Source organism: Saccopteryx leptura, chromosome 7 (genome assembly GCF_036850995.1).
Source record: "Saccopteryx leptura isolate mSacLep1 chromosome 7, mSacLep1_pri_phased_curated, whole genome shotgun sequence".
Lineage (NCBI taxonomy): Eukaryota > Metazoa > Chordata > Mammalia > Chiroptera > Emballonuridae > Saccopteryx > Saccopteryx leptura.
Window position 1 is genome coordinate 36,172,385 of NC_089509.1, and position 24,270 is coordinate 36,196,654.

A 24,270-nucleotide genomic window follows, 5' to 3' on the forward strand; every position below is an offset into this window, starting at 1 on the left:
TTAGAAATAGATATATATCTCTATTAGATATTTTTATATTTGATATTTTTTCCTTTTGAAGATATAGTACACTGATAATCACTGTTTAGAAAGTTCTAATTTTAGATCCCATGGCATTTTAAAATAGAGATTTTTCTTTTATTAATAAAAGACTTACTGATAAAAAACAGATGTGCTGGCTTTATAGACACAATGAAAACAACAACTGAGTAATGTCTGCTTTTCTCTTTTTCTTCCCTTCCTTTTTTATTGTAGTTTTTTATAGTCCAGCAGCATAATTATAAAAACTTGAGTCTTAAAAATTAAACTGAAATCTCAAGGCTTTGGTGAATGTGAACTCCCACACCCTCTCTACATGCTACATTCTCTTGCCTCTGGTTTCTAGTTATCTTAACGGGTGTCTATTGTCTACGGATGATAACAGAAAAATCACTCATAATTGCTGAGCCACAGAGAACTGTATTAAAGAATCCAAACAGATCCTTTGTCAACTATAGAAGATCTCAAGAATATTGTGTTCAATGACTGTTTTTTAAACTTTGTAGATTTTGCATTCATGCTCAGTTCACAATGTCTGTATTTTGTCTCATGCCTACAAATTATGCCCATCCTATATTAATAAAAGCTCATTTTAAAAGCTGAAAATCTAGTGTGCAGAGCCTAAAGTCTGAAAAGACTAAACTAAAATTATCCATGGGTTTAATGAGAAGTGAAACTATCCAGTCCTAAACATTTTCATAGATTTTTTATTAGAAGCAAGAGGTAATTAATCAGGAATTTTTATTATTGCCTGAATTTCTGGTGATATAACCTGTGTTTGTAGAAAAATGTATTGCATCAACTGCTGAAGTCTACAGGCCTAATTATTTAGGGTATTGTTGAACAAAACAAGAATAACTACAAAGACAGCAGCCATACTAATGAGCACAACAAACACATTCATAGTTTTCATACCAAATTAATTGTCTGCAGTCTGTAAATGAAAACATATTGTGTTACAGAGATTTTCAAGCATTTTAAAAACAATAAAAGTTTGTTTATGTGAAATCTTAGAACCTCAATAATTAAAACAATTTTAAAAGTCTAGATGTATTCACTAAAGTGGACCCCAGTGCAAACGGCTCAACTTCACTCGCTAAAGATTTCTTCTGAAGCACATCTAGAAAAGTCAAGAAATCAGCAGTTAGAAGACCTGAATTCTAATATGAAGACTCTGGAGATCTGAAATCTACTCCTACCACTGCCACCAAGAAACTGGGTGACATTGATTAGGCCACTCAATTGCTGTGAGCACATTCTTCCAGAAAAGAGGTTGGATGAGCTCCAGCATCTACTCCAACACCAATACTCAGTGAAGAGGACGTTTGGGGGCATGGTTTTCTTATGTTAACATCTTTTAGCAGCATTCAAATCTGTATAAGATTTCAGCAATTGAATTTGTGCACAAAAAGTTAGTTGTTTTGTTATATTTCCTTTATCTCTTCTACACTGACTGATTTAGGATTTAACAGTGCAAAAAGTTTGTTGTTACATACACTGCCTTTAAAAACACCATAACCGTGTTTAAATGATATGCAATGGAGTCACTAATCTTTCTGGCCCTCAGTTTTATTTGTGGTTTCCAGACAATTTCAGAATTTACTTCTAAAAGTCAGACTGATTTTTTGACATATTCTTGAAGTTCAGGTTTTTGTTCCTGCTTCTTATTTCAAAGTCACATATACTGTTTAAGAAACTCACACTAATAGAATTATACTCTTTTTAGTGTATACCCACAAAACTGATGACTCTTATAACTAGTTGCTATTAGACCAGATAGTGACCCACTCCAGTCTATTAAATATATATACTTAATATACATATATGCTTATGTATGTATACTTACTATACATAATTCATATGGTGAGAAACTTGCGTGGTACTAAAATACTCTGGCCTTGTTTGAGAAGCTCATACGTAAATGTAGAAAGTCTTTCTCTAAGTATATTAATTTTAAATAGCAGTATGAATTAAAAAAAAAATATCTATGCCATGAGGATGAAAATTACACTGATATTTATATTCCAAATATGTCTACAAATACTTCACAAGCAAACAATGACTAAGTTTCCTACACCAGAAGAACACAGCAAAGCCATTGAAAGAAGTGACATTGTCTCCCAAGCTCCCTACCCCAACCTGAATGATGCTTTCCTTAAACTTAAAGGAAGGGGAGTAAAAATTTCCTGACAGGAGTGTGAGCTGTCCTAACAAACCAAAAAATAGGCATTTCCCACCTTCTCTGGAATATTTGTGTAGCCTTCAGTGTAATGGACTCATCTTCTCTTGCATTTATTAAATAGGAGATTCCAGGGTCTACCCTGGACCTGAAGGATGAACAAAGCAAGGGGCAGGGAGAAATCTCTTCTGAATCTGCCATGCATAATTCAGGAGTCTGTGCAGGTTGGTTTTGCTCCATGGAATACTTTCTTGCTTAACATAGACCCAAACACTACTGTTTTTGAGAATTAATATTTGTTTGGGGAATAAGCACATTTATGCATACATATGTGTGTTCATTCTATTCAATAGCTGCCAACTGGATAATCAAAAGATATTATTTTCCATTTTCTTTTGGCATGGATGTTAGCTCCAGACTGGGAGCTTCTAAATCCACTCTATATGTGTCTACTGAACCAAGAATGCAACACACACTTTAGGTTCTCCTGCCAATCCTGTACCAGTCCTGGCCATGAGATCTTACTGAAGCCTGAAATCTCAAAGGCTAGGGAAGTGGAGTGCTGGAAACTACTGGGTTCTGCTACCAAATGAAAGGGAAAGGTGATATTGAGCCTAACAAAAGCAAAGATACATCCTGTAGAGTTTGTTTTTTGTTTGTTTGTTAAGGAAAGAGACATTTTTTTCTTACTGGAAGGGGATAATAAGGTCAAGGAGCAGGATAGGAACTGGGACATTTGCTGAGACAACACTCAAAAAGCATTTAAATGCCTGGTTTTTTTTCTTTCGATGATAAGAACTCTTACTTGAGGCACAAAATTAAAATTTTTCTCTTCTTACAATGTAGTTCTTTCTAGTTTCCCCAACACATTAGACAAGTTGTATATGCGTAGTCAGTGTACATTTGGAAGAGTGGAAAACCAAGAAGCAGGGCAGGAAAAGAAACTATAGATGGCTTTGAGCACCCTTCTGGAAGCTTTTGAGAAGTCTATTATCTAAGGCAGTAATCAGAGCAAAGTAAATGAAGGATGACAGTGCAACTGGAACCAACAAGGTAGGACTGGCCTTGAAAGCAGATTTAGCAGATGACTCAAGAGCTAAGGTGCAACTAACTCTCATTCTCCCAAACATTTGTGAGGAAAGCCACTCTTATAGAGAGAAACTGGCATAGGCGGTGGCTGGAACTCCAACGCTGGGCAGGTTTGCGGTGGGATCCTTGAGGTAGAGGGCTTTGTATCTCCCATCACCTATCAAACAGAATTTTTGTCCCAGATTGTTATCACATATTCTAAGATAATTTTTGTACAAATGGACCACAAAGTAGAATACATCCTTTGGAAACGGAGGGAAGGAATTTCAAGTTTATTAGTGAAATCTTAAAATTTTTTTGTTATAGATTTCTTGGAGGCTGACTAAATGATTTCATCCAGATACATAAGAAAACAAGAATAACAACAATTTTCTTTATTTTATTAGGGCAGGCTTTATAAACTAAACACATATATTAGTCTTGAAAAATCACCAATTGCTATAATTTTAACTAGCATGCAGACTACACCTAAGTTGGAGAGATATAATTACAAAACCTATAAAAGCTTTGGGGTTTTTTTTTCTCTAGTTTGCATGAAATAGTAAGAATAAGATAGGTCTCCACTTTTTTACCTATTCTTTCAGCATCAGAAGATAATGATGAATTATGCCCTGATGGCCGCTAGCTGAAATCACACAAGTATGTCACGCACAAACTCCCAGACATTCCCCTCTGTACCTATTTGAGGATCAGCTCTTATAACGTGAAATTTCAAACATTTGTTTGAAATTGTCTTTGGAGTTTGAGTTCAACTAAATTTTTACTAAGTTATTTAAAATGAATTACATGTCAGGGGTCTCCAAACTTTTTACACAGGGGGCCAGTTCACTGTCCCTCAGACCATTGGAGGGCTGCCAAGTACAGTGCTCCTCTCACTGACCACCAATGAAAGAGGTGCCCCTTCCAGAAGTGCAGTGGGGGGCTGGATAAATGGCCTCAGGGGGCCGCATTGTGGCCCGCGGGCCGTAGTTTGGGGATGCCTGGTCTAAATGGATCTTGAATCCTTTAAAGAAAAATGCACCAGATTAATACAAACACAGCACAAGGCTAGGAGAAAACTCTACTTGGTTACGTGAGAAGATCGATCCTGCAGGAAGAATGGAAAAGTAGACGAGTCATGGGCTTCGGCAGCAGGAAAAAACAGAGAGGGCTCTAGAAGGAGGCTGATGGTGACATCAGAACCAGTTCTCTGTCTGCTACACAGAAGTCATATCTGTCCTGCATACCTAAGTGTTTGAAGGGTGGAAATGAGGATGCAACCTTGTGGGGCAACTGCGTTAGGCTTGCTCGCTGGTTTACTGGCTGCAAGCACTTTGCCTGATTGGTACGTGAGCACGTGACAGTACCACATATGTATGGCCTAATAAGGCTGTGGGTGCTTATGCTCAAGGGGACTGTGGATGGTGGATGGTGAGGGGCCATGCTTGCTGTTTGTGTACCAGAAAAGAGGTTCTACCCAGTGCTTTCCAGCTTCCCAGTTTCTCTATCATCTGCCAGAATCCAACGTGGACCTGACTGACCTCAGCTACCGGCATAACAAACCTATCTCTAATCCACAAGATAAATGAAACCAGGCTCTAAAGAAGCTTTGGGCTTCTTTAAAAAAAAAAAGACAGAGAGAGAGAGTTAACAAACTGTCAACTTTTTTTTTTAAGTGGGAAAGAGAGAGACAGACAGAGACAAAGAGAGGACAGACAGAAAAGAAGGGAGAAAGATGAGAAGCACCAATTCTTCGTGGCAACACCTTAGTTGTTCGTTAATTGTTTTCTCATATGTGCCTTAACTGGGGGGCTCCAGCACAGTGAGTGACCCCTTGCTCAAGACAGCAACCATGGGGTCATGGCTATGATCCCAAGCTCAAGCAGGTGAGCCCACACTCAAGCCAGCAACCCTGGGGTTTCGAACCTGGGTCCTCAGCATCCCAGGTCAACATCCTATCCACTGTGCCACTGCCTGGTCAAGCTCAACTTTTTTTTATATTGAGAAAGCTTAGGGTAAAGGAACATCTAGTGGGGATGTTTTGTTTTGTTTTGTTTGGATTATCATGCGTTCATAAAAATAAATGAGCTCTAGCACCTGAAATTGCCTAATGCAGTCAACACTTCTGCAAGCTCGTCCTGTTCTTGAACACAGAGCTGACCTATATTTCCTGGCCTCCCATGAGTTAGGTACTGCCATCTTCTGAGTTCTGGTCAATAAAATGTGAGCAGATACAATGTATGCTGCTTCCCAGCCTGGTCCACAGAACTCCCCACATGCTCCCCGCTCTTGTCTCTTCCACCAGCTGGATGCAGTTGACGATGAGATGCTTTAGGTTCTTGCTTTTCAGATCTGGTCCATGAGTCAGAAGCATTAGCATCACCTGACACTTACTAGATACGCAAAATCCCAGGCCTCCTGAAACAGAATCTGCATTTTAACAAGCTCCCCAGGTGATTCAGATATACACTCAAGTTTGAGACCCAGTGGTCTAGATCAGAGGATGGTATAGCTGCAAAATAAAAAGTGCATGAATCCCTGAATTGTCATGTAGAGGAAAGCAATGAACATCTGCCTTGGATTCGTGAAAAGCTAGGTAACAAACTGTAAGAATAATTATAGTTTTTGCTTCTATTTATTAACACAAATGAGCTTACTCTAACAAAATGCAACAAAGGAAGTCTATTCTGAAATCATCTTGAGCCTTCACTGTCATTCAGGAATTTAAGATATCAACAAAACCCTTAGATGCAACTTGAACTAACCAAGAGGCTATTTTATCACATGATAAATGTCTGCATGGCTCCAAACTGAGGGAGCGTTGGGCTTTTTATTATACTAGCCTATAAGTTGTATAAAATAAAGATGGGAAGCGTCAACCTCTGTCTATTTCCAGATCAAGCTTTCCTTCCTTCCATCATTCCATGTTATCAAGTCCTTTTTAAAAGGACTGGTGTTGGATTCAGCATCCCTTATGGCTTTGAGCATCTATCACTCGAAGAATGAAATCATTCTTCATGGCATATTATGAGGCTTTTTTGTCAGGTAGTTAACTAAACTGGCACCAGTTAACTATGATCTAAACTTTATATTGACAGATCTGGCAATAGACTGACATTCCTTGTACTAATTTTGGCTGTCCAATCTGAAAAAAAAAATATGTTTGAAATATGATTTATCTTAAACTGACAGCAGTCTTCATCAGGGTGCCAGCCACTGGCAGAGGAAAGGGAAGGACCCAGTTTACAATCCTGGCTGAATATGCTTTCAGGGCAGCAATCAAGAATTTGGAGCCTCTGTTCCTCAAAGTCATAATTTCATTTAACAACCAAGCTGGAAGGAAAACAAATGTTTCTTACTAAGCCTCACCATCAGCAATCTATTTTCCTCCCATACCACATTTGTCTTACCTTGTAAAGCCCAGGATTACCATCCCCAAGTCTTTAAAACAATCCCTGATACACACCAACTATTCCAGCAGCTGAGTCGAGTCCCTGAAATGCAATTATAGGGAAAGATCTAATAAGCTGAAGATTAGCAACAGAAATGCAAGCACTGTTAACTATTTCTCTTTGGGGCTGATATGAAAGCCAGAAACTAACCAGCTGAAGGAATAATGACACAGGAGAGACTGACAAAATTGGAAAGATCCATCAGCATAATCATGGTGTGTAAGTGACAGTGTCTGGTGAGCAGCAGAACCATTTGATCATTAGAACCTAAATTGTTACATCTCTCTTTTCCAAATGAAAATGAGATGCAAAAATACATTTAAACATTAACAAGAGGCTGTCTGAAACGTTATCAATATTTCCTAGGCCAATTATGCTTTATTAACAACCCAGAGCTCATGTCTTTAAGTATGTCAACATAATGTGCAAATACATTAATATGTAGCTATTCACAGTCATCTTTTATTTTTGGTACAATTTTATAAGAGGTATGTGTTGTGTGTATAAATTCTAATGAAAAGCGAGATAAAATAGCTCTTGATTTTGTGTTTAAATCCTTGCATTGGTATTTGTGGCAGCAAACGAGATGGAGCAGAGAAGGAGGAGTATATCCTCCCTAGAAGCTAAAATTATTTCCTAGAGCCATCAAGCCAGAGTGAATCAAGTTCTCCTGGGGAAATATACTTCATTCCAATGGGCTGAATTGGACACCATGGTGCCATTAAGTGCATACCAAGTGATCATTTGCCAAAGAGTTAACCTTTGATGTTAAAAAAGAGGGGGGAGGGGGAGCTCCAGTCTCTTTATCTCTGTGAACATTTTTGGCAGCTGAAATGTAAATGCAGAAATGAAAGCACATAAAGGAAAAAACTCAACTTCCGTCCATGGCAAGTCCCAAGTTGCTGAGCTACTGGACCTTTGTTCTTTCACACACTCTGCCCTTGGTCCGCCTTCCTCATGGGTGACCATGCCTCCCACCACTGCTGCCCATCCCATGGGCATCGATGAGGCTCTACTGTGATTTCTTCTAGACCTCTCCTCCCCGACAGCAGCAATCTACTCCTTGCTTCCTTCTTTACCTTCCCTTCTCCATTAAACAAAATTTTCAGGTGGCCTATTTGTTTCCCTCCTCATCATATTGGTTAAAATTTGCCAAAGGCCTGCATGCCGTTAGTGCTCTGAAGCCAGACAGCATTTGTACAACAGAGGCCTTCTGTGTTTTAACCTTACAGAAAGTGGCTGACTCATAGAAGTTAGATGTTGGGACAAAGCCTGGGGCAAGTGAAAGGGGAAGCCAGGGGTATGATTTTAAGTAGACAGGCTTCTTAGCTTGTTTCAAATACTAGAGCTTGATAAAGATGGTTGCTTTTTCTGCACGTGTATAAGCCTGACTTTATCACCAAGAAAGCCTTCATGATTTGTGAATAAAGACAAAACAAAACAAGATAAGGGAAGACAAAAGAAGGGAAGGGAAAGGAACAAGTACAGCTATAAGCCAGGCATATAATAAGTGCTGTTATAGATTTCCCTAATCTCAAATCTTTATTTTGTGCACCTCCTCCCCATTTTATAGGTGATGCTCCTGAGGATTAGAAGCATTAAGAAATTAGCCAAGGTCACAAAGCAGCACAGCTAAAATGAAAACCACCTGTTGGGTCCCAAGTTCAGTCAGTTCCCTTGTGCCTGCCTTGGGCACAGCATACTCTGCCCCGTCAATCTGTCAGATAAATAGAAGGGATCGTTTATTTATCTTAAAGGGAATCTTTCTGAGACCTCACGCTTGGACATAAAACTTTCCTAAGAGTTACCTTTTCTGATGCATCTAAAGTCTATAATTAATTTTCCACTGTCAAATGTAGAGCTCCTACATATTAAAAGTATGCTTTGACCAGTCATCTGTGGTCCTCTTGAATCATGTCAGTATTTCAAACTTCGTCCCATTTAGAAAAACAAGGATTCTTTGTCTGCAATATGTTCAGGATGAGGTTTATAAACTGGTGAAATTCTCTCAAGAAAAACAAGAGAAATAAACTGGGAAAGCGCTTTGGGTGAAGCTGCAGGTCATGAGCAGCATGACAGGCAAGAATTCACATTGAACTTGGCCTCCTCTGACATTAATGCAAATCCTCGCTCTGGCCCCAGAGGGCAGAGAAGCTAGAACTGGGCATGTGACATGATGGATGCTGGCAGCTATGCACTGGCGTGGAGGGCGGGGGATAGGAAAGCAGAAGGGGGCAGTGAATGTAGCCTGTGGGCTCCCTCCTTCTCTTCACCCCTGAGTCCCCCTTTCTGTGCCATGGACAAATCTAGGACTACATAAGGAAGAGAGAGTGGTTTTGTTTTGTTTTTGTTTTTATCTGTCACATTCAACTAGACTGCACATTTAAGGCAGTAGACAGACTCAAGAGAAACACCTCTGAGCAACCAGGAGAGAAAAGGAGGCAGCGCCAAACAATGGAAGGACAGCAGGGCTGAGCACGGGTCTTGCCATCTGGGTGTAGTTGTGCGCATGTGTGAAATGAAGGACATGAACACCATCATTTCTCAAGTCTTGTCCGGGTCCAAAATTTTTTTTCACCCTCACCCACATCCCCCTAATTTCAAGTTAATATCCATCTCCCACGCCCTTGTGGAAACAGCTGGAGGCATTTCCTTTGCCAACGATCTTCACTGTTGACTCTCTCTGGCTTCACAACCTCAGCCAAGCCCAAGAAAGCCTTGGTTTGTGAGGGATTGAAATGAGCGTCTTCTGAGAAACAAGTGCTGTGCTAAGCACTTCAGCACACACCATCTCTTTTAATCCTCCTAGAAACTACATAATAATTATTATTGTCTCCACTCTAGAGATAAGAAGATTGAGGCTCAGGCATATTAACCGAGCAGCCCAAGGCCACCAGCAAGCCTGAGTTGAGAGTTGAATCTAGATGTTCTGACCCCAAGACGAAAGCTTGGAGCCTGTGAACTTCCATTTCTGCTTCTACAAATCCCCCCAAAATACACATGCAACACACCTACACACAGCAGATAAGGTCTATCCAAAAGCATAAGGCTGAAGAAGTGTGTTAGGGGAAGGCACTGACAGCCAGCCGGCTCCAAGTACCGCTGAAGAGAGAGGACTTACAAGGACATGAGAGCTGGCTGCCAAAATGGCAAAGCCAAGTTCGAGTGCCAGCCCCAGCTTCTGCTGAGGAGGAAACAGCCACAGTTATGTCAAGGGAGCCATGCCCAGCTTTGCATTTGAAACAAACTAAGCTCCCGGGCCCTCTATGGAGCATAGGATCTGGATACAGCTTCACATGTAGCCCAGGGACTTTGTTCACATTCTCTAGTAGTGTTTTGAGCTGACACAGGAGACAAGATGTAGTGGAAAGGACAGGACTAACTGAGCATCTGGTTGGACATTTGTTGGGAATATAGTAAAGTGCATTCTAATATCAAATTAATTCAATTATATTTCATGACCTTTGACATTTCTTCATTGCTACAGTTCCATGAGAAACAGTGTATCTTCATATTCTTATATAACTTTGCGCATTGGAGAAGGAAGTGATGAGAACAATAGCGCAGTACCATACAATCACAGTGATAACAAACATTTATTGAGCTCTCACTATGTGTCAAGCACTCCTGTCTCCGATTATCAGATGCTGTACCCCAGCACACTGGACAAAAACAATGGCAAGAGGTAGAACAAGGACAGCAATGAATCAATATACAAAGTAGGAATTTAATTTGAGTGCAGTCCAAGGAAAGTTGTCATTCATTCTGGCAGATGGCACAGATTTGTGTTGCCCTTCAAAAATGCAAAGAAAACATTAGACAAAGGAAGTTTTGAGGCCTCCCCATCACGGCCAGTGTCCTTTTTAGTGTCCACACCCACAGGCCTGCAGGAGAACACACAGTGGAATTGTGTTACAAAGGATGTCTCTGACAGTGATCCTGGCATGAGGGGTAGGTGTGACTATTTTTAACTCTTAGAGCATATAGTGACAATCAGAGCAGTAATTCTATTTATAAAAATTCTAGCATATATGTACTTTCTCCCTTCATTGTTTGCATCCCATTGAGTGTGATGCTATCTTATCACTCGCCCTTCTTGGACTCCTCTCCAAGGACTCTCCAACCAAACCACAAGTTCCTCAACTAAGCCACAAGTTCCTCAAGGGAAAAGCCCTGGTTCATTTCTGTGCTCCTCAGTAGCTATTGGCTCACTGATGAGTACACAGGAAGTGCTCAGCAAATTCCTATGGAGTGGAAGTCAGTCCTGGTGTGGGGTCAGCAACCACTTCCCCCCACTGCCTGTGTCAAAGCATCCTTTGTTGGAACGGCAGCTGCAAGACATAATGTCCACCTTGGCCATCCGTCTCCTGACAAGTGTCCTCTGGCCCTAATGAGTGCCTACTCAATGCATCCCTGATGCTCTGCTTCAACATGCCCTTGCAGTTGTTCTCAAGCTTATCTTTTTCTTGACCCCCTGAGCCTTTCTCAGATACTATGTTCTGGAATAGAATCAGGAATCTACCATTTTAATAAGCCACACCAGGTGATTTCTGAATTTCTGAGGCAGGTGGTCCATGACTTATTCACCCTTTGAGAAATACAGAAATCTGTCTCAAAGGAATGATAGGATGGACCTAAGTCTAATGATTAATTATTATCACTATTCCTAAGAGCCAGAATCCTGAAAGTCCTCTACTTCTGGGTAGAGGAGGTAGTTTTTCAAGACTCAAGTGATTCAACTAAAGTAATTTTTTAGAAAAAAATGCCATTAAAACACCTAAGTTTAGTCAGAACACTGTCCGTGTGCTTAAAAATCACACTGAGTGGGAGTGAAGCCACAGAATCAATGGAATAGCAATCACTATAGGGGGAGAGTGAGAACAGAAGACAGGTTTCAGGCCACAATGAAGGGATGTCAACATTCTTGACAGCGCAAGAGGCCAATAAGTTGTTCACATGTTTTGCTTTGCTGAAGCTCCTGGCCCTTCTGGGGCCACATCATCATTAACTTAAAGCAGGAACAGTCCTTGCTACCAGCACTTACATGTAATGTGGGGATGATTCTCAAACAAAATAACTTAGATGGTTTTCTGCACATTTCCCCTTTCCTTAGGTTATCGTTATTCCTATTTTATTGTAAGCTTTCCACTGATCCACTTACCAACTCTTTCTTCATACTCTTTCTTTTCTTCCCATCATATGAACCAACTTTCGGAAGAATATATGTACATTTCAGGTTAAGTAATTCGTACATCTTAAAATATTACCTCTCCCACAACTATTTAGATCAAATATGAATAAATTAAAGTTATCTATTCTGAGTAATGCAATTAAAAACATCAAGCAACCATGAGAATTAAAACTTTGTGAGATATAATTTTGCAAGCAATGGGAATTTCTAGTACTTCTTTGCACAGATATGAGACTAACCGTGATGAGCAAATTGCATGAGGCATTCGAAACTATCAGGCTGAGGTGTTTGTTCATTTGTTTTTTAGAGAGATTAAAGAGGAAGGGAGAGAGAAAGAAGGAAGAGAGAGATGAAAAGCATCAACTCATAGTTGCTTCACTTTGATTATTCATTAATTGCTTCTCATGTGTGCCTTGACCAGGGGACTCAAGCCGAGCTAGTGACCTCTTGCTCAAGCCAGCAACCTTGGTATCATGTCAATGATCCTGAGCTCAAGCTGGGACATCGAGGTTTTGAACTGGGACCTTCCCGTTCCGGGTTAACACTCCATGCACTGTGCTACCACTAGTCAGGCTAAGTCATCAAGCTGAGTTTTAAGCTGACCTAAGAAGTCAGGCACAGAGAAACCATGGACAAGGTTGGCTTACATAATTTATTACAAGGGTATCCACTCTCCTTGTCTCTCATAGTACCCAAGTCTGCATTTATCTAGCATTTATCACACCTTTTGTATTGATCTTTTATGTTTCAGTTTCTCTCCCTCCCATTCCCCACCAGATTGTGAACAACTCACAAAAACAAACAAAGTCTGAGCAAGATAGCCTAATAAGACATCCCTCGATTGTATATCCCCACTTCAGCAACAATAATCTGGCCTCTATCTATAGATAAAAGTGCTTTTGTGGGAACCGGGGGATATAGCTCCACAACCCAGGAGATTGTGAAACCCCAGTGCAGTCTTAAAACAAAGAAAGCTGTTTTGAAATGTCGGCCTGCACCCACTAGGCTGACTGTAAGGCCAATGGCCGCCACCATGACCATGCAGGTTCTCATTGAATTTGGGCAAATGATAATGAAACAGTGGATGGAGCTGGAGGATGGTGGGCCATTCTGTTAATTGGCATCTCACCAAGACAGGCAAGCCACAAGAAAACCAAGGGAAAAGCAGAAACCTGCTTTAAGCCATGGAGGGCAAGGGATCAGGGAGTAAAAAAGAAACCCTACCAGACCTCTCAGTGGCAGGGAAGAATCCCCCCCACACCCAAGAGGAAATATTTGCATCATTACAATAGTGCTGTCACATGCTCCTGCACTATTTACACAAAGGGCTTGCAGCCAGTAAAACTATGAGCAAGCCTAACACAGCCATTTTCCCCATATTAACTTACTGACCATGGTCCTGATTATAGATCTGGAAACAGTTCCATAACCCTAAGGCAGTGGTTCTCAAAGTGTGCACCAGGGTGCCCTAGAAGATTTCCAGGTGCGCCCTATAGTATTCCAGAGAAATATGTTCCTGTTGGGGACCAAAAAACCAACAGGGTTTTTGGAGTTTAGATTTTTGGGGGACAGAGGTGTGGGGAATTGGCTGTAAGCTGACAGTCTGCCCAACCCCCCACCTCACTTGCCTGATTAGGTTGCAAAAGGCTATTAAGCTGTTGTGCTGGATTGTTTACACTACCCCCATGTTCCCTGGAAAGACTGGATGCAAGTTTCTTCTATCCTTTGTTTGGTGTAAAGTTAAGATGGTATGTATGGTGGGGGTTTTCTGCACTCAACACAATTAGAGTAAAAAGAGAGGAATTCTTCAATGTATTGAGGAAATGAGAGTTTGCCTTTCAAATATATGCCCAAACATTGAAGAAATCACTAGGACACATCAGGCTCATGTTTCTCATAAACACAAGAATGAAAAAACTTAACACATTTGTGCCGGGACCTGCCAAATTTACTAAAACTTACTGAGAATGTATCTATCTATATAAAAATATTACTTTTTGTCATTTTTTTAATTTTTAACATCTTTTTTACAAATTCTAAAAAGCATAACTCAAAAAATGTAACATAAAAATGTTTTGTAATGTCAGAATAAATTTAATGTTGTTGTATTTATTTCATTTAATTACCATAAAAGCTTGGACTTTATATTTTTCTTTAATATTTGACAATTATTATAACATATTTCTCAGAAATTTGTATATAGTATGCCTACAATTATTTGTAGGATTTTAAATGCACCCCAACTTCAAAAAGTTTGAGAACCACTGCCCTAAGGTCACAACTACAGGCCCATTTGACTCTGGCTCTATCCCCAGCACCATTTGCGAAGGAAAACAGAAAGAGTCTTGTCCACCTGTGTGTAGGGCAACATCCATACCAAACTCATAAACTGTGAAGTAGCCAGTGAACCATCTCCAATCCCTCCTTTTCATGGTCCAGGAGTCCCTTCAGAACACTGATTTTAGACAACTATGCACAAATGAGAGAGTCTTTGTGGAAGTCCTGGAGTCCATTGGAAATGTTCTAGTGTACTACAGGAACAAAAATAACCAAAGATTTGGCCCATTGAGGAGGGCAAGAGGAATGGGTTGGCTTTACCCATAGTACCTGTGCTAAAGGTAACATAGCCCAGTGCCAAAGGGGCCCTTCTCAGATGTTATTTTACCCCCTCCCTGGGGAAGTCATGTATGAATGAGCACCCAGGTTCCCCAGCTGTGGAGACATTTCCAAAGATCCTTACTTTTCTCTTTCTTCATCCAGAACACTGAGTCATAAACTACACAACTGGAAATCAGTGGGCAGATGGGAGAACAATAGCCAGGATTCAAAACAAAATATATCAACAGGATGTAGATCCACTTAACTGCATCTTGAACTCTTATATATATCAGGAGGCCCACCCATGGGCATCTCCAGTGGATCCCCTACCTGTCCCACAGGCAACCTCTGCACTCTGTACACACCCCCACTCTGTGGCCAGTTCCCTGTGTCAGGTCTCAACTGCAGTGAGTTTGAGTTTTCACACACAGCTAGTAAGTTGGCTCAACTCTGCAGGTCTGAGAGAAACCATAAACTTGAGAATTAAGCACTGCCTAGGGAAAACAAAAGGGAAAATGTTAGCACTTGATCTGACTTTGCATGGTAAAAAGAAAGCATACAAGAATTTTTGAAGTGTGAAGTACACATGCCCATATAGAAAGTCTCAGAAAAAGCCTCAGAATCTCTACTACCAGGGCTGACAAAAGGCATTTCTCTCTTGAAGTCAGTCAGTAACTACTACTTTAGATTCAAAGACAGACATGCAAAACTTTAAGGAACATGTAAAATCAAGTAAATATGACATTACAAAGGGACAGAATAATTTCACAATAACCAACTCCAAAGACATGGAGATCTGTTATTTGAATTCTGATAAAGAATCTGTGAAGTAGAAGACAGGAAGTTTCAAATTATCCAATCATAAGAAAACAACAACAACAAAAGAATAAAAATGAGTAAAGAAAGCCTATGTGAATTATGGGATACAATTAAAAGAAATAATCTGAAAATTATTGGTGTGCTATATGGTCAGTAGTCTCGGCATTGTGGCCATTCACGTTCAGGTTCTCACAGAATTCAGACAGACAGTAAAGAAACAGTGGAGCCAAAAAATTGTGGGCCATTCCTTTTTTTTTTTTTTTGTATTTTTTTGAAGCTGGAAACGGGGAGAGATAGTCAGACAGACTCCCGCATGCGCCCGACCGGGATCCACCCGGCACGCCCACCAGGGGCGATGCTCTGCTGCTACCAGAGCCACTCTAGCACCTGGGGCAGAGGCCAAGGAGCCATCCCCAGCGCCCGGGCCATCTTTGCTCCAATGGAGCCTCAGCTGCAGGAGGGGAAGAGAAAGACAGAGAGGAAGGAGAGGGGGAGGGATAGAGAAGCAGATGGACGCTTCTCCTGTGTGCCCTGGCCGGGAATCGAACCCGGGACTTCTGCACGCCAGGCCGAAGCTCTACCACTGAGCCAACCAGCCAGGGCCGGGCCATTCCTTTTACTAAAGTCTCACAGTGGCCAACAAGCAAACACACAGGGCTCCGAAAGCCACTGACACGTTCTCTGGTTCCACAACCAGAAGAATCTTCTCCGGTTTCTCCTAGAATCAAAGGCCCCACCAGTCTTAGCGGAGCTCGCAAAGCCCCTCATCTCTGTTTCCCCATCTGCACACCTTCGCTTTCCCTGCCAACATGGCTTCGTTCTTCAGCACTCTGCATTCTCTCCTCTCTCACTCTGCAAACATGGTTTCTTTTCTGCCTCTTCTCCTTCTTCTCTCTCTTTTCAAAACTTTCTGACACGAAAACCTCTCCTCCAGCAAACATTAGCAAAACAATGGCCCTTTCCAAGCAGAAAAATAATTTGCAATTTCACAGACCACATATACCTGGTGCTACCCAGCCCCCAATACAAACTATAAGCAAGCCCTGGGGTTGAGGACCACTGCTATAGATGTCTATCATATCAAATTGTTCTAGTGTTTCATTTAAGGCCAATATTTCTTCATTGATTTTCTGTTTGGATTAACAACCTAGAGCTGTCAGCGGTGTATTGAGGTCTCCAAGTATGATTGTATTTTTGTCAGTTTTTGTTTTTAGGTCAGTCAGTAGCTGTCTTATATAATTTGGTGCTCCTTGGTTTGGTGCATATATATTAAGAAGTGTTATGTCTTCTTGATTCAATGTCCCCCTTATCATTATGAAATGACCATTTTTGTCTCTGATTACCTTTGCTGTCTTGTAGTCGGCATTGTTAGAAATGAGTATTGCTACACCTGCTTTTTTTTGGATGTTATTTGCTTGGAGTATTGTTTTCCAACCTTTTACTTTGAATATGTTTTTATCCTTGTAGCTTAGATGTGTTTCTTGTAGGCAGCATACAGTTCGATTTTTTAAATCCATTCTGCTACTCTATGTCTTTTTATTGGTGAGTTCAATCCATTTATGTTTAGTGTAATTATTGACATTTGAGGGTTTCCTATTGCCATTTTATCTATTGCTTTCTGATAGTTTTGTATCTTGTTTGATTATTATCTTTTATTTTTCTATCATTTGTTTTTGTTTGGCTGTAATCCATACTTCTTTTCTCTGTTACTTCTTTTTTCAAGCCATGCACTTCTGTGTTGGTTTTTCCAGGGATGGTTACCATTAAGTAATGGATAGCATACATATTATGTTCATTGTAGTACATTATCTCATGAGTGCTTCCGAAATCCATTCTCCTTTGCTACTGTAATCTTTGTCCTCTCCCCTTTTTTGTTTCTTTGTCCCAGATTAACCTTGTTTTGATTACAATCTTGATGGAGATTTTACTTGTAGTTTTGTATTGTTTTGTTCTTTGTGTCTGGTCAAAAACCCCCCTTTAGTATTTCCTGAAATGGGGGTTTTCTGGTGATAAATTCCCTCATCTTTTCTGTATCTGTAAATGTTTTTATTTCTCCTTCATATTTGAAGGATAACTTTGATGGGTATAGTATTCTTGGCTGGAAGTTCCTCTCTTTCAGAACTTTAAATATTGGGGTCAACTCTCTTCTACCTTGTTAAGTTTTTGCTGAGAAATCTGTTGATAATCTAATGGGCTTTCTTTTATATATTGTATTCTTCTTTTTCCTGGCTGCCTTGATACTTTTTTCTTTGTCATTGGTTTGTGCCAATTTCACTATGATGTGCCTTGGAGTAGGTTTGTTAAGGTTAAGATAATTCAGTGTTCTGTTTGCTTCTTGAATTCGAAGCTTTAGTTCTTTCCACAGGCTTGGGATGTTCTCATATATTATTTATTTGAATATGTTCTCCATTCCATTTTTTCTCTCTTTTCCTTCTTATATACTTCTTATTCTTATTTTGCTCTTTCTGATGGAGTCAGACAATTCTTGTAGGGCTATCTCATTTTTTTAATTCGTGAGTCTCTCTCCTCTTCTCTCTGTAATACCTCCAGTTGCCTGTCTTCTATGTCACTAATACTCTCCTCTATCTGGCCTGTCCTATTAACTAAGCTTGTTACCTCATTTTTCAGTTCATGAATTGAGTTTTTCATCTCTTTTTGATTAGTTTTCATAGTTTCAATTTCCTTGGTGAAGTATTCTTTCTGTTCATTGAACTATTTTTTGAGCTACCTAAATTGCCTTTCTGTGCTTTCTTGTATATCCCTGAATATTTTTAGGACTTCAATTTTAAATTCTCTGTCATTTAACTCCAAAGTTTCTAAGCTATTGAAATTTTTTTCTATAGATTTTTGTCATCATTCTGAGCTACAGCACAGTTTTTTGTATCCATAATATTCTATTTCTCTTTTTTTAATGGCATTTGAGAGTATTATTGTTAATAACACTAATAAGAGTTGATAAAAAAAAAGGTTTTTTTTGAGAAAATGCAGTGAAAAACTGAAAATTTTATTGTGCTAAGTGGAACAAATATACATAGAATGGAGGGCCTGGGTTGGGGGGGAGTGACAAAGAGGCAAAAAAAGAGGCAAGAACCCACAAAATGCCACAAGGAAAAAATTTGAATCAAGAATACAACAATTTGTTTGTAAATGATGGTCGAACGAGAGAAATAGTGTAAAAGAAAAGAGAAAGAGAGAAAAAATACAGTGAAACATGAAAATTCTATTGTATTAAGTGGCACAAAAACTATAAAATAGAGAGCCGGAGTTGGGGGAAATGCGAAAGTGATAAAAAGCGAGGTAATAAAGCACACAAAATGCCACAAAGAAAAAATTTGAATCCAGAATAAAATAATTTGTTTGTGGGTTAGTTTCAAATGAGAGAAAAAGTGAAAGAGAAAAGAAGAAACAAAAAGAGAGAGAAAAAGAATTGAGTTAAGTTTTTTGGAATGTAACACTCATAGAAAAAAAAGAATGGAAAATGTTACACCTATGGGTAATAACATTCAAAATGTAAAGAAAAGAGTAAAACAGAAAGAGGATAAAATGACCAAGGCAGAAAAAAAACAAACAAAAAAAAAAATACAAGGAAAAAAATGGAAAAAGTTATAAAGACTTTGGATTTTTTCTGGTTTTTAGAAGTTATCTTTTTCCTTTTTTTTTCTTCTCTCTCTTTTTGGCTGGAGGTGCTGTATCCCAGGTTCTGCCCCTGTGGCACTCTTAGGCAGAGAATTGCTATTGTGTCACTATGGTGATGACATAAACTAAGCCTCAGTCCCATTGGTAGGCGGGGCTTATTAACGTTTGTGGGCTCCGACAATGGGAAAGTCCATTTTCCCGGAGCCTCCCTCTAAATCTCTCCTTCCTGAACCAGCAGCCTGGGACCCAACTGTGAAGTTGCCCCAGCCATTGCCTGGAGAGCAAGAGGCTCTAAGAGCTGCCAAATCCCCCCTCTATCCCCACTCAATGCAGGGTTCTGGGTAAGGCTTTGCCAGCCAGAGCCACCAGCATAATCAGGCAGGGCTCAGAGCTGATTGACTTTTAGGTCTTTCTATGAGCCTCCGGGCATGTCTAGTATGCCTCAGCACTCCACAGGTCTGCTCTCCAGAGGCTGTCTGCAAGCTGCCTGTGTGCCCTTTCCCCCACCACTTCCACAGTTCTCTTCCCCAGGGGTGTGCTTTGTTAGCCTGTATGGCTGGCGGAGGTGCCACACCCAGACAGGTCCGGGTGTAGGGAAGCCGGTTTTTGTGCACTTCCCACTTGCTATTGTTTGGGAAGCCAGGATTATTCAGAAACTCTGGTCACAGCCCACAGAGGGTCACTACTGACAGTCTCCAACCCAGCCCCTCCATCTGGGAACACAGGCACCCATGCCCAAAGTGCCAGGTGGATCCACTCGCACACTGCCCACGCTCACCAACCAGGATACCGGGAGTAAACAAGGCAACTATTTGCCCACCTCTGCCAGGGTCTGCCGCTGGTGTTACATCCACATGGGCTGAGCCGTGGGCACACTCTCTCCTCGGCTTGAATGTCTCTGCCCTAGCCCAGCTTTTTCCACGCCCCCAGCCCTCACTTTCTCTCAGTTTCAAGAGAGCAGCCCTTGCTCAGGTCAGTGAGGAAAGTGGAATACTCCATTCCCCATCTTATTTCCTTCAGAGTGGGTTATATATTCAGCCACCTTTTCACTTAATCGTACCTTTGATGTATATGTATTTCAGATGCTCCTGAGATTGTTTCTCTGTCTCTAGTTGTTGAATTTGTTGAAGTTTTAGGGAGAGGTATCCGGAATACTCCTCATGGCACCATTTCTCTGATGTCACTCTTATCATTATATTATTAATAGCATTATTATTTTGTCATGACTATGAAATTAAATTTACTTTAAAGCCTGTACTCCAACAGTTTATTCTTCACATAAGGTTAAATTATTAACTTGGATAGAGAATAAAAAATATAAAGTATTAAGAGGTAAATGTAGATAACATTTTCTCCTCTATGCCTGATATAGAAACTTACTAGCTCTATTTGGAACTAGAGTGAGGAAAAGCATTACCTGAGCTCTTAATCCACTAAATAGTAGATAGATGTATTGGCTTATTGACATTTGAACAACTTTATTAAGGTATAATATAGCCCGACCAGGCAGTGGCACAGTGAATAGAGCATTGGACTGAGACGCAGAGGACCCAGGTTCAAAAACCCAAGGTCACCAGCTTGAGTGTGGGCTCATTCGGCTTGAACGTGAGCTTACCAGCTTGAGTGCAGGGTCACCAGCTTGAGCGCAGGGTCACCAGCTTGAGCATGGGATCATAGACATGACCCCATGGTTGCTGGCTTGAGCCCAAAGGTCACTGGTTTGAAGCCCAAAGGTTGATGGCTTGAGCTCAAGGTCACTGGCTCGAGCAAGGGGTCACTTGCTCTACTGTAGCCCCTCTGTCAAGGCACATATGAGAAAGCAATCAATGAACAACTAAGGAGACAAAGGAGCCGCACAAAGAATTGATGCTTGTCATCTCTCTCCCTTCCTGTCTGTCTGTCTCTATCTGTTCCTCTCTCTGTCTCTCTTTCTCTGTCACTAAAAAGGTATAATTCACACAACAGTAATCTATTTTAAGTATACAATTTAATGATTTTTGATAAATATACAGAGATATGCAATCATTACCAAAATCCAGTCAGAATTATAATCCAAGTCAAATGCAATTACACTCTAAATATAGTGAGCGTATCTGGATTTCATATTGTTATTTCATATTAATTGTATTTTTGTGACCTAGGAAATGGTTTTTAAATACTGTGGACACAGTAGTTATTGGGCCATTAACCCAAAGTGATATATACTTTGAGCTTCTCTATATGATCTGGAATGTTTTAAAAATATAGAAGCCCAAGTCTTCCTCCAAACTTACTGAATCAGAAGCTCTGAAGTTAAGAACTGTACTTTTCGAAAGCCTTCCAGAAATTCTTAGGCATTGAGGGAAAGGAAAAATGAGAACCACTAACACAACAGATGTTGTGTAACACATTTTGGGAATGTTTACTTGAAGGCATTAGGCAGAACATTAAGACTAGTGACTTAAGAGAGATTCTGGTGCTGGAAAATTAAAAGAATTCCTAACTACTGAGCCACATAACATAACCTCATAAATTGCCTGTGGTGTACATGGCTTCTGGGGAATTCTTTAAAAAGTTGTGGTCGCTAATTGGTAATTGATTTTGCAAAAACATTACGGGACAAAATACTTCTTAATTGTGACGGGAATTATTGTAAAATGCCTTGAAGGGCTCTCTGCTCCATCTCACAGTGCTGCCAATGTCTCTGCTCCAGTTCTTTGGAACATGCGAACTTGCAGGCAACATCAATTTTGATGTCTGCATTTGCTTGTATTGGATCTAAGAACTTTGTAATGCAACCATATCTAAGCAGTCAGCAATAAAATTGATTATCTCCAGCACATAATTAGGCAGAAAAGAAGAATGTAAATTAGCAAGGATGGACTGAAGCAAAAGTTCAGACAAGGTGGATGAACAAGACCAATTGAATTTCTACCTTTCAACTTGCCATTCCTCATCCCACCTCCAGCATCAATATTGTTAATGGGGCAGTTCTGTGAGTGCAAATTGACCATTTCTATTCAAGCTTGCTCAAACTAGAATTAACAGCCTCTGCCTGGACTGCTCTTCTCCCCAACTCTTTCTTATGTCTTCGACCTTAACTGAAAAGAAATTTATCTTTCCTCTGTCCCCAGACACGCTCTTCCATATTTCCTTTTCTTCAAGCATGGAGCAGAGTGTATTTACCAAAGTGGACACAACAATATTTCGCATACTACCTGCTCTTCTACAATATGACTTTGCCACTCATCTCTCAAGAGATGGAGTCTATTTCTCAACCTTCTCTTGAACTTAAATAGATGCTGAGATTGATTTAACCAATAGAGTGCATAAAAAATGACACTGTACCACTGCTAGGATTGCCATGAACTATTCTAACTGCCTTTTCTTTAGGATGTTTGGAAGCCAGACACTACATCAAATGTGTGACTAGCATTTTGTAAGAAAACCAAGCTACCTGGAGAGGCCCTGGAGGATGAGACATCAAGAAGCAAGAGAAAGAGACCAAGGCCACTACAACTCCAGAAGTGTGAGTGCAGAAACCATCTTGAAAGTAGATCCTCCATATTGACTGTCCCAGGTAATGACATGTGGGTCAGAGATGCCAGCCCAACCAAACCCATTCTGACCCACACAATCAAAAATGAAACAAAACAGTTGTTTTAAGACACTAAGTTTTGGGGTGAATACAGAGTGAGAAAAGCAGAATATGTTACCCCAGAAAATGCCTATTTGGAATAATGATAATTTGGAGCTGATTATTTTTGAGAAAGAGCAGACACTAAAAAAGTTTTGAAAACAGAATAAGAGTAACCCTTTTGTAAGGGGAAGTTAGATTGTTATAAAGGAAATACAGTGGTTTCTTGTCTTTCTTGGGGGTTAGGTTCCAGAACCCCCATGATAGGTGAAAATCCACAAAGTAGCAACCTTATATTAATTTTATTATTTATATGTATTTTAAGGCTTTATAAACCCTCCTAAACTCTTATAAACCTTTCCCACACTGCTATTAACTTTCTCACATTCTTATAAACACTTCCTATGCTCTTAAATGCTTTCTACACTCTTAAACCCACATAATTTTAACAACATAAAAAATTCTATATGGGTACTCACCAGTGAATATACTACAACTTGAATGATAAAGATGATAAATTAGCTGTGCAGTACTGATGATGATGAAGGTGATGACAGTGAGGTGAATGTACTGCACAACCAAGAAGAGCATTACAATATTTTATTTTGATTTAATATTCTTTTAATATGTTTTAATTTATATTTTTATATTTTTTATGTTTTCAATTTTTAAGCTAGAAAATGCTCATTTTTCTACAAAAATAAGTAAAATAATAAATATATAGAAATACCTATATATGCAAAATCCCACAATATAGTGAAAAATCCATGATATAAAATTAGATATATAAAATGTTGAAATCCACAATACAGTGGAACTGTAAAAAGTGAACCATGATATGGTGAAGGATGACTGTATCCACTTGTGTTGCCTTCTTTGTACCAGAAAGAGAAGCTAACTTTAAATCATAGGAGAATTTTATCAATAGAAAAGACACCCACTTAAACCTTGCTTGTAGTGTTTTTCTTGGTTTCCCTCCTAATGGGCCTCTCTCCAAGATGATGTTTAAGTTGGTGGCTTGGGCCACCTCAGGAAGTTACTTACTCTGTATCCTTGGTATCTCTCATGCATATGTGAGGTATACATGTTAATAAATGTCTGTTTGCTTTTCTTTCTTTTTTTCCTCTTCTTTTCCAAGTGAGAGGAGCAGAGATAGAGAGACAGACTTCCACATGTGCCTCAACTGGGATTTACCAGGTAACCCCCATCTGGGGCCATGCTCACAACCAAGCTATTTTTACTGTGAGGTGCAGGCTCCACGAAGCCATCCTCAATGCCCCAGCTGATGCACTCTAATCAATCAAGCTATGGCTGCAGTAGAGGAAAATAGAGAAAGAGAGAGAGAAGGGGAAGGGAGAGGGGTGGAGAAGCAGATGGCCACTTCTCCTGGGTGCCCTGACTGGAAATTGAACCTGGACCAACCACACGCTGAGCCAATGCTTTATCACTGAGACTATCAGCCAGGGCTGTTTGGTTTTCTTTTATTAATCTGTCTTTTACTACAGGGACCTTAGCCAAGAACTCTGAAAGAATAAAAGGAAAATTATTTTCCTTCCCTATAACAGCAATAGTGAGAACAAAAGACTTAACTCTATTTTAAATTATTTAACTTATATATTTATTGTCAATCTTCTCCCTCACACACACTAGAATGTGAGTTTCTTTTTCTTTT